Below are 10,368 nucleotides of genomic sequence, written 5' to 3'. Positions count from 1 at the left end.
GCAGGTGGGGGGGGGGGGCGGCCTTCTGAGCCTGGATTCAGCCATAAGGGTGTGTGTGTGTTCAGTCATCCTTTTACCATTTTAAACTGTACAACTCAGCAAAAAATAAACTGTCCAACTCAGTAGATTTTAAATGTATTCATAAAGTTGTGCAACTATCACCACTATCTAATTCCAAAACATTTCCATTCGTAGTCAGTCCCAGTTCCCTCATGCCCCCAGCCCTGGCAAGCACTAATCTACTTTCTGTCTCTATGACCTTGCCTGCTCTGGACATTCTGTATAAATGGAATCATACAATAGATAACCTTTCATGTCTGCTTCTTTCCCTTGACACAAGGTTTTCAGGGTCCTTCCATGTTGTAGCAGGTATCCGAACTTCATTCCTTTTGATGGCTGAATAATACTCTGTTGTATATCGTACAGATAGACCACATTTTGTTCACCCATTCATCAACTGATGGACACGTAAGTTCTTCCTACTTTTTGGCTATTGTGACCAATGCTGCTATGAATATTGGTGTACGAAAATCTGTTCAAGTCCCTGCTTTCAACTCTTTTGGGTCTGCACCCAGCGTGGAATTGCTGGATCATATGGAAATCCTGTGTTTAATTTTTTGAGGACCCACCCTCCTGTTTCCACAGACGCTATACCTTTTTTTTTTTTTTTTTTTTTTTTTTTTTTTTTTTTTTTTTTAGATTTTATTTATTTGACAGAGATAGAGACAGCCAGCGAGAGCGGGAACACAAGCAGGGGGAGTGGGAGAGGAAGAAGCAGGCTCATAGCAGAGGAGCCTGATGTGGGGCTCGATCCCACAACGCCAGGATCACGCCCTGAGCCGAAGGCAGACGCTCAACGACTGAGCCACCCAGGCGCCCCACTATACCATTTTACCCACCAGCAATACACAAGGGTTCCAATTTCTCCACGTCGCTGCCAAGCCTTGTTACTACCTGTCTTTTCCCTTGCAGCCACCCTAGTGGGCAGGAAGTAGTGTGTGGTTACAACTTGCGTTTCTCTAATGACTAGTGAGGTTGAACATTGTTGCCCTCACTCCTGGGCTGTCTGTGTGTCTTATTCGAAGAAATACCTATTTAGAGCCTTCGCTTAGTTTTAATTTGGGTCATTTGGTCTTTTGTATTATTGAGTCAAAAGACTTCTTTGTGTATCGTGGTTAAAATTCCCTTAACCGACACACGGTTTGCCAATTCTTTCTTCCATCCTGTGGGTTGTCCTTTCACTTGGTACGTTCTTCAGTGCAAGAATTCTAGTAGTGGCCTCCTGACCCATCACCTCCTAGACTGGGCCAGCTGCTTCAGGGTCTTGTTCTAGGAGTCATTCCTGCAGGTTCGACCCACAGCCCACTCCTCCAGGCCTTCCAACTACTTCTTTTAACATAGGATTCCCTGTATTAAGTCCTTCTCTGCTTGAAATAATTAGAGCAGTTTTTGTTTCCTGCGACCGAGCCCTGACTGATAAATAGCACAACTTGAAACCTTCCAGCAAGGATATGACAGGGCATTTTCCTAAAGCTAATGGGCAACCACGCTATAAAAATAATAAATTCCTGGGGCGCCTGGGTGGTGCAGTTGTTAAGCGTCTGCCTTCGGCTCGGGGCGTGATCCCGGAGTTCTGGGATCGAGCCCCACATCGGGCTCCTCTGCTGGGAGCCTGCTTCTTCCTCTCCCACTCCTGCTGCTTGTGTTCCCTCTCTCGCTGGCTGTCTCTATCTCTCTCTGTCAAGTAAATAAATAAAATCTTAAAAAAAAAAGAAGAAGAAGAAGAAGAAGAAATTCCTGGGAAGTCAGATTTGGAAGCACCTTTGAAGATCAACTGGTCCAACCCTTTCATTTGTCAAACGGAGAAGGAAACTGAGACACAAGGAAGAAGACACACGATCTATGCAGCTGAGTGCCCGCAGTTCCCAAGGCCTTCTCCCAAGGCCGGTGGGCCTGAGCTGATCATGTTTCACGAAATCGGCGATCTAGGTCACGTAAATCCAATGAGGCCAGCTCTGCCAACCTTCCTGCAACTGATTGGACACAGGATTTGGGCCCAAGCCAAATGCCGCCGAGAACAACCTAGATGTGACAGAGGCCAACTGCCTGTGTGAGACTGCCTGGTATGGGAGACAGAAGTGCTAAAGACATCCAGAGCACATCACCGTGTCATCGTGCCTGTTCTCCAGGGACCTAGTGGGCAGCCGACATGGCTTCCCTACCAACCTCACTTCCTCCCTGTCCTTTCCCTCGCCCCCATTACTGAGAGTCCGCTGAGCGTGGCTCTTTCTTGCCCACCTGAAGAAGCTCGTGGATATACCCAAACAGGGCCACTGCTTTTCTGGGGAATCACAGCTAGTAAAAAAAAAAAAAAAAAAAGAGCAGGCCACAAACGCAGATCTGGAATTCCAGACCTTACGCTCTTTCCACTCGGACAAGACTGTGCCACAGGAGAGCAGGGGCTTCCTGAGTGCAGGGGGACTAGAGGAGACTGCTGGCTCTGTGCAGTGAATTCTGAGGCCTGAGTTGTCGTCAGAGGGATCCAGCAAGGGCAGAATAATGGCCTCTCATCTTAGCCAGCACTGGAGACGCTGCTTCAGTTGTCCTCTGTGGGTCTGCCTTTGCGAGTGGCCTGGGATAGAATTCTAAATGCACATACCACTTGGCCATTCTGGAGGCCCCTGCCTTTGAGGAAGTCCCTTCATTGCTCACCCTATGTGGACAGAGGCTCTGCTCAGACTCTGACACCCATAGAAACTGACACGCAGAGACAGACTTAGGCCGCGGGGATGGGAAGTCACCAAGGAAAAAATGGCACTGGAAACCATAGACGTGAATGAGAGGATTGGCTTTCTCTTCTCATAAAGACTTCACTGATGAGAGCAGCAGAAAGGAGCAACCAGAGGAGGGGGAAGGGGAGCCAGGAGGGAACAAAACACCGGAAGCCAAGTCGGGGGAGAAGTCCAGGAAGAAAAGCACAGTGAGCTGACACGTGGGACGGGTCAAGCTGACCGCTGACCGAGAACTGGGTTTGTCACGTGGGAAGAAATCGCTAACTTTAGAGAGGGAAATTTCGGATGACAACAGCCGTAGAGAACGGATTTCATTTAGTTGAGGTGTGAGCGGATGAGGAGGAGGTCGAGATAGTAGACAATTCTAAGATTTTTTTAGTAGGAAAGACTCGTGCATGTCGGAGGCTCAGGAGAAAAGAGGGAGAAAGAGGGAGCGATTTCATAGCCTCTAGAAGCTGGAGACACGGAATCAGATGCAGGCAGAGGTGTTGGCTGTGGACAGAAGGGACCCCTCCCCCTCTGCTTGGAGGGACATGAAGACGACCATGATGAGTTCAGCGTCCTTCCCAAAGGGGCTTATCTTCACTCTGAGAAGACACACAATGTCTAGGACAGAACAGATGGCTGATAAATAAATACCAGTCCCTCCTCCCTCCCCGGCTGTGCCGCTCCTGTCCTCGGAAGCCACACGTGACATCACTCGGGGCTGTTAGAAGGTGAGAGAACGCAGCCAGAGCTGGAGAAATTCAAGGCAATCTCATAACTTTTCTGGAGGAGTAGCAGCTGCTTTCTCCTGAGCCTCCTGATGGAGGATGGAAGTGTGGATGATCTTGCACCGTGGGGACAGACTGCCTGACACTGAAACCACACAGAGGAAGGCAGTGCTGAGAAATGGAAGGCAAGAGACAGGGACACCGTGGGAAGACACCAGATGACATCGTTTTACGGCCAGGATCAAACCGTGCCTGAAGCCCCTGAACTTTCCCAAACCACAATGCAACAACTTGTCCCCCCCCGTCCAAAGCCCATTTCTGTCAGGCTTCTGCCAACTGTAACTGCAGGAAGTGGGGGGTTGCTGGTGATGCTCCCTGGCCCACAGAATGGGCAGGGTTGCGGCGGGGTACAGACAGTGAGGTTTTCGCCGTCCCGGGCTGGGAGGTGGGCCTGCCCTGCAATGCAGCCACTCCAGAAGCTCAGACTGTGTGCCCAACACAGGTGGGAGCACGGAGACTTGGCTGAAATCTGTCAGGATTTCTGTACACATCGGCTGTTTTCCCAAGCCTTTAGTTTGGAGTCAAAGACACAAATTTTGCAGGCAGAGTAATGAATAATAAAAGCTAATATCTCTGAGGCACCTATCGCGTGCGGGGCTCTAAGAGCTTTGCACATAGGAATTCACCGAATCTTCGCAGTAACATGAAGAAGTAGGTACCACTGTTATTCCCCCACTTTACATTTGAGGAACTGAGGCACGGAACAATTTTCCCAAGGTCACGAAGCTAGACAGGCAAGAGCTACCACTTGAATCCAGGCGGCCTGGCCCCTGACCTTGCGTGCCTACAGCTTTGCCAAAACAGCCTGCCTGCAGCCCGCCGTCTGACGGTCACGTGCTTTGCAGGACTGAAAAAGCCTATCTTCGTGTCAAAGCTAAAGTGAGTGGGAACAAAGGCAGGAAGGCAGGAAACACAGCCCCACCCAAGCCCTTCCTGCCTGTCCCCACTAACAGGGCAGTCACCCTTTGTAAAGAGCCTTCCACTGGGATCCAGCCTCGTGGTCTGAGGTGCTCCAAGACAGAGGTGAAGAGGGAGGCCCTGGGCTGAGGACTGGGAGGTCCCGTTGCCGACAGACTCTCCCAGTCTAGATTAAGAGACCATAATTCACAATTCTTCTGACTTGGTTCTTAACTCGGAGAGTTATCCAAATATGAAGAGTCAGAAACCTCCCACATCTTCTGAGGGAGTGCTTTTGCCAGAGAAACCCAAATCCTGGCACAAGGAAGTTGCAATGATCCACCCCTAGGGCAATGCCTTGGTTCCCAACGATACTAACAGGACACCTTCAAAATCCTTCTAAGATGTGGCCATAAGGTTACAACGAATAGGGGAGACCCCCCCACCTGGCAGAGCAGACAGACTGCTTCACTCTACCAACCATTGGTGCTGTTTTGTCTCCTCCCCTTTTCCAAATAGGGGTGTTCATTTAGAATAACTTGTGTTCCCTCCACCAGTGCACCGAGGTATTACGTCGGTGGCTGATGCACATTATTGTTTACCTATAGTTTTGGTCTCAAGATCCCTTTACACTCTGAAACATTGAAGACCCAAAAAAGCTTTTGTTTATATGGGTTACATTACTGATTTTTGCCATATTTGAATCAACATTAAGAGTTTAAGGACACCTGGGTGGCTTAGTCAGTTAGGTGTCTGCCTTCAGCTCGGGTCATGATGTCAGGGTCCTGGGATCCAGTCCCACATCAGGCTCTTTGCTCAGCGGGGAGCCTGCTTCTCCCTCTGCCCGCCACTCCTCCTGCTTGTGCTCTCCCTCTCTCTCTCTCTCTGACAAATAAATAAATAAAATCTTAAAAAAAAAACCATAAAAATAAAAAACGAAGTTTAAAAAATACACTTGTTTATTTAAAAATAAAAATAATAAACCCACTAATGTTAACATAAACAACACTCTTTCCAATGAAAAATAACTACATTTTTCCAAATCAAAAAAATTAGTGGAAAGAATGACATTGATTGACAGTTTTGTAAATCTCTTTCAATGTCTGGCTCCATAAAAGGCGGCTAGATTCCCATATCTGCTTCTTTATTCAATCTGTTGAGATATGTTGTTTTAGTTGAAATATATGAACAAAATTCAGCCTCATACAGATATAAAAATGGGAAAAGGAGGATTATTTTTAAAAGCCTTTTCAGATACTGTAGATATTCCTTTTTTTTTTTAAAGGGAAGAAAATGAACACAATCCCCTCTACCATAAATTATGTAAGCAAGTCTCCCACATTTGGGGAAATCAAAAGGTCATCACACCCAGAGTGCAATGGACGGTCTCGTCCCGGGAAAACACCTTCATGGTCATGGCTTTTCCCTGCCTGGTAAGTATGTGGATATTTCTCTTTGATATTATACCAAAAGTAAAATTTAATTTCAGTGTGGAATCTAAAACCAGTCAATTTTTCATTAAATTAAAATACATGGGTCTATCTTGTACTTTGAGTGCATCTTTTATCCATGAATGATTTTGTAACACTTGGAATATAGAGTTCAGTGAACTATACTATACAGATCTTCCAAATGTCGACATATTATTATACAATATAAAAAAATCATGTTCGTTAATGTCACTATGGATCTTATCAGAAAGTCTTTAAGTGTTGGGAAGCCACTAAGCTCACAGTGGTGGATACAAATATTCCAAAAGGCTAATTTTCACTCAAAAATGGAAATTTTATTATTAGCAGCAAATATTGTCAATTTTCTCCCTTCAATTGATCATTTCTTTTATTTTAGAGAAAATGTCGGCAAAAAAAATTTGTTTGCATAATCATGGCGTGTCTTTAGATCCTTCTTTTGGGTAGAAATGGTGTTGAACTTACAACTACCAGCTAGGTCAGCTTGCAACTCAAACAAGTGCTTTTCCTGAGACAACCATGGTACTTAGGCATCTAGCAGAATTCTTCCTACTCTGTCAAAATATTTAAAAGAAGTATACTCAAAGGTAGAGATTTAATACAGTTTAATAATTTTTACTGTTTTATCAAGTCACTCTATTTTTTTTTAAGATTTTATTTATTTGAGAGCAAGAGAGAGAACACAAGCAGGGGGAGCAGGAGAGGGTGACGCAGGTTCCCCACTGAGCGGGGACCCCGATGTGGGCTCAATCCCCAGCGTGGAGCACAATGTGGGGCTTGAACTCATGACCCTGAGATCAAGACCGTGAGATCAAGACCTGAGCTGAGATCAAGAGTCAGGTGCTTAACCAAATGAGCCACCCAGGTGGCTCCTTAGATCACCTCGGTACTCTTGTCAAAAACCAATTGACCACGTTTGTATTTTTATTTCTGGTTTATTTCTGGTTTCTTTATATGTTTTTACTCTCAAATCTATCCCATTGACCTATATGTCTATCCTTATGCCCGGTCTCATGTTGTCTTGATTACTGTAGCTTTGTAGTATATTTTGAAATTGGAAAGTATGACTCTTCCAACTTGTTTCTTTTTCAAGATTGTTTTGGCTACTTTAAATCTTTCGCATTTCCATGTGAATTTTAGGATCATCTTTTCAATTTCTGCAAAACAAGGGCGGGGGAAGCTTGGATTTCGATAGGGATTTCAATGAATCTGTAGATCATCTGGGAAGAATTGCCATCCTAACGATATCAAGTCTTACAATCCATGAAACCAGGATGGCTTTCAATTTATTTATGTCTTTTAAATTTTCTTTATGTTACTGATTTTAAGGAGAAGAGTGACATAATCTAATTGATACTTTAGGAAGATTACTCAGTAGTGCGTGGAAAAACAACTGGGGGCTAAGAGGTGCCAGCTGAGCAAGGGTAGTAGTAGTAGGGACAAAGAGGAAAGCACCTGTTACAGAATCGTTTATGACGTAACTCAGAAGGACTTGATGATTGACTCCATGGAGGAAGACAGCAAAGTGTAAAGAATGACTCCCAGGTTTTTGGCTTGGGTAGCCTGTGACGCCACCGACTGAGACAGAAAATACACAAGGAGGGGCGCCTGGGTAGCGCAGTCGTTAAGCGTCTGCCTTCGGCTTAGGGCGTGATCCCAGTGTCCCAGGATCGAGTCCCACATCAGGCTCCTCCGCTGGGAGCCTACTTCTTCCTCTCCCACTCCCCCTGCTGTGTTCCCTCTCTCGCTGGCTGTCTCTCTGTCACATAAATAAATAAAATCTTAAAAAAAAAAAAAGAAAGAAAGAAAAGAAAATACACAAGGAGCAGCTTGGGAGAAAAGAGGAAATGATCAAATGGTACACGTTGAGGTTGAGATGACTGCGACACCCGGCAGAAAGGTCAGGCACCTCGGGGCGCCTGGGTAGCACAGTTGTTAAGCGTCTGCCTTCGGCTCAGGGCATGATCCCAGTGTTCCGGGATCGAGTCCCACATCAGGCTCCTCCGCTGGGAGCCTGCTTCTTCCTCTCCCTCTCCCCTGCTGTGTTCCCTCTCTCACTGGCTGTCTCTATCTCTGTCTAATAAATAAATAAAATCTTTAAAAAAAAAAAGAAAGAAAGAAAGGTCAGGCACCTAGATATTTGAGTCTAATGCTCAGGGGAATGTAGTCTGGCCAGCAGTGATTTGAGAATCATCAAATAAAAGGAGAGCCAAGAGATGACACAAACCAACCAATGGGAACAATAAAGGAAGCAGAAGGGATGCAAAAGATTACCAATAATTAAAGGTAGAGCACAGGGCGCTGGGTGGCTCAGTCGGTGAAGCGACTGACTCTTGATTTCAGCTCAGGTCATGATCTCTGGGTCATGAGACTGACCCAGAATCAGGCTCTGCGTTCCGCGGGAAGTCTACTTGGGATTCTCTTCCTCTCCCTCTGCCCCTCCCCCTGCGCTCTTCCCCCCCCCCCAAATAAATAAATAAATCTTTTAAAAAATTCGAAAAGGTAGAGCAGATCACAAAAAGTCCACAAAGGACCATTTGCAACAACATGGTTGGAACTAGAGACTATAATACTAAGCAAAACAGGCCAGTCAGAGAAAGACAAATACTGTTGATGTCACTCATATGTGGAATTTAAGAAGCAAAACAGAGGAACAAAGGAAAAAAAAGACAAACCAAAACACAGACTCTTAACTGCAGAGAACAAACTAGAGGTTGCCAGAGGGGAGGTGGGTGGGGGCATAGGGGAAATAGGGGATGGGGGTTAAGAGAACACAGATGAGCACTGAGTACTGTATAGAATTGTTGAATCACTATATTGGACATCTGAAGCTAATAGAACACTGTATATTAACTGTATTGGAATTAAAATAAAATAAAGTAAAAAACCAGATGTGCACAAAGGAGACTGAGAAGAAAGAGGCAGGAAGAACCAGTGTGCGGAGTGCAGGGGGAGCGGTTGTTAACAACCAGCCCCGCATGGAACCACGGAACCGCTTCTCTTGGGTTCACCAAGTTGGAAAGCGCTGGTGGTCTAGACCGGGCTCTCCCAGCAGAGGGCTGAAGCACAGTGCTGTCTGTAGACGAGGAGGAGGGGGTAGCTGAGAAGACGGAGGCAGCACAGAAGGATAATTCATTCCAGAAGTTTGGAAGGGAAGAGAAAGGACACGAAAAGAAGTAACTCGAAATGTAAAGGAGGCGAGGGGAGGAGGTGTAGACTTAGGATAGAAGAGACTTGGGGCGCCTGGGTGGCACAGCGGTTAAGCGCCTGCCTTCGGCTCAGGGCGTGATCCTGGCGTTATGGGATCGAGCCCCACATCAGGCTCCTCCGCTATGAGCCTGCTTCTTCCTCTCCCACTCCCCCTGCTTGTGTTCCCTCTCTCGCTGGCTGTCTCTACCTTTGTCGAATAAATAAATAAAATCTTAAAAAAAAAAAAAAAAGAAATTCTGAAACCCAAGCCCTTGCTGGATGGAGGGGGGTGACCGGGAGCACACTAGGTCAGCGTGATGAGAAGGGCTGGCAGAATAGAGCCCGGTGGCAGGAGTCTCAGAGAGGGAGAAAATGACATGCATACGCAGGGGAAAACCCTCCGAAGTGCGACTGGGGGTTGTCCGTGAGGGCAGGGAGGAGTGTGGGTGGTTCTGATTTCTTCTTTACTCTTTCCTGTTACTTCCTCCAAGTTTCCTACAATGATTTTTTTTTTTTGGTAGAAACGTAAAAGATTGGGAAAAAAAATACAAATAACAAACGCCCCTGTTCATAGCATCTAGAATCTGCCATTCCCCTGTGAGTTCCTCCTCCCCTCAGACGAGCACCAACATTGGGTTTTTTCACGCACATGTACACACACACCCATGGTAGGCTTGCACATGTGTACATCCACACGTAAGAGCAGAAGAGGGCGGCTTTGTGCCTGATTGTTTCGTTCACATGGAGGAATCGTTCGAATAATCAGGGGGAAGAGCTTTTTTACGGTGAGGAGGAGTTGCACAGGCACAGAGGGGCCTGAACCCCCTTTCCAGCAGAGCAGCCCAGCAGCGAGGCCAGGCCCTGGGAAGCCCCAGCCTGCAGTGCTGGGCCACGCCTGCTGTTAAATGTTCCAGGAAGAGGGGGAATTCTACTTTCATTCCTCTGGCCAGGTTTCTACGCACTAGCACGCACTAGCACGTCTCACAAGTCATTTACACCTCAGAGATCAATCACTATCCCCATTTGACAGATGGGGAAACTGAGGCCCGGGGATGGCAGTGAGCTGCCAGGATGTCACAGTGAGCTGGTAGAGGACAACGGGCCAGAGCTTGGCCTAGGTTTCTTCGCAGAAGCCCAGGCCACTGCGCAGAAGGGTGGGGTAGAGGGCAGGAACCCTGGGTGGCTTGGACTTTGGTCACTTGGCAATAAGGAAGACACATGGAAATAACTTCAGGCAGCTAAGGCTGG

At 46.7% G+C, this 10,368-nt stretch overlaps 1 non-coding gene across 1 annotated transcript; it reads right to left on the bottom strand.

Moving 5' to 3' along the window:
- Positions 1-5,744: 5,744 nt before the first annotated feature.
- LOC117801263 lies at positions 5,745-5,903 on the bottom strand. The gene has a single exon (XR_004623785.1). It is a non-coding gene; the product is annotated as a U1 spliceosomal RNA (small nuclear RNA).
- Between the last annotated feature and the right edge of the window lie 4,465 nt (positions 5,904-10,368).

Source organism: Ailuropoda melanoleuca, chromosome 2 (genome assembly GCF_002007445.2).
Source record: "Ailuropoda melanoleuca isolate Jingjing chromosome 2, ASM200744v2, whole genome shotgun sequence".
In the NCBI taxonomy this organism is placed as follows: domain Eukaryota; kingdom Metazoa; phylum Chordata; class Mammalia; order Carnivora; family Ursidae; genus Ailuropoda; species Ailuropoda melanoleuca.
The sequence above is the reverse complement of the archived record's forward strand: the minus strand, read 5'-3'. Positions and strand labels throughout refer to the sequence as shown.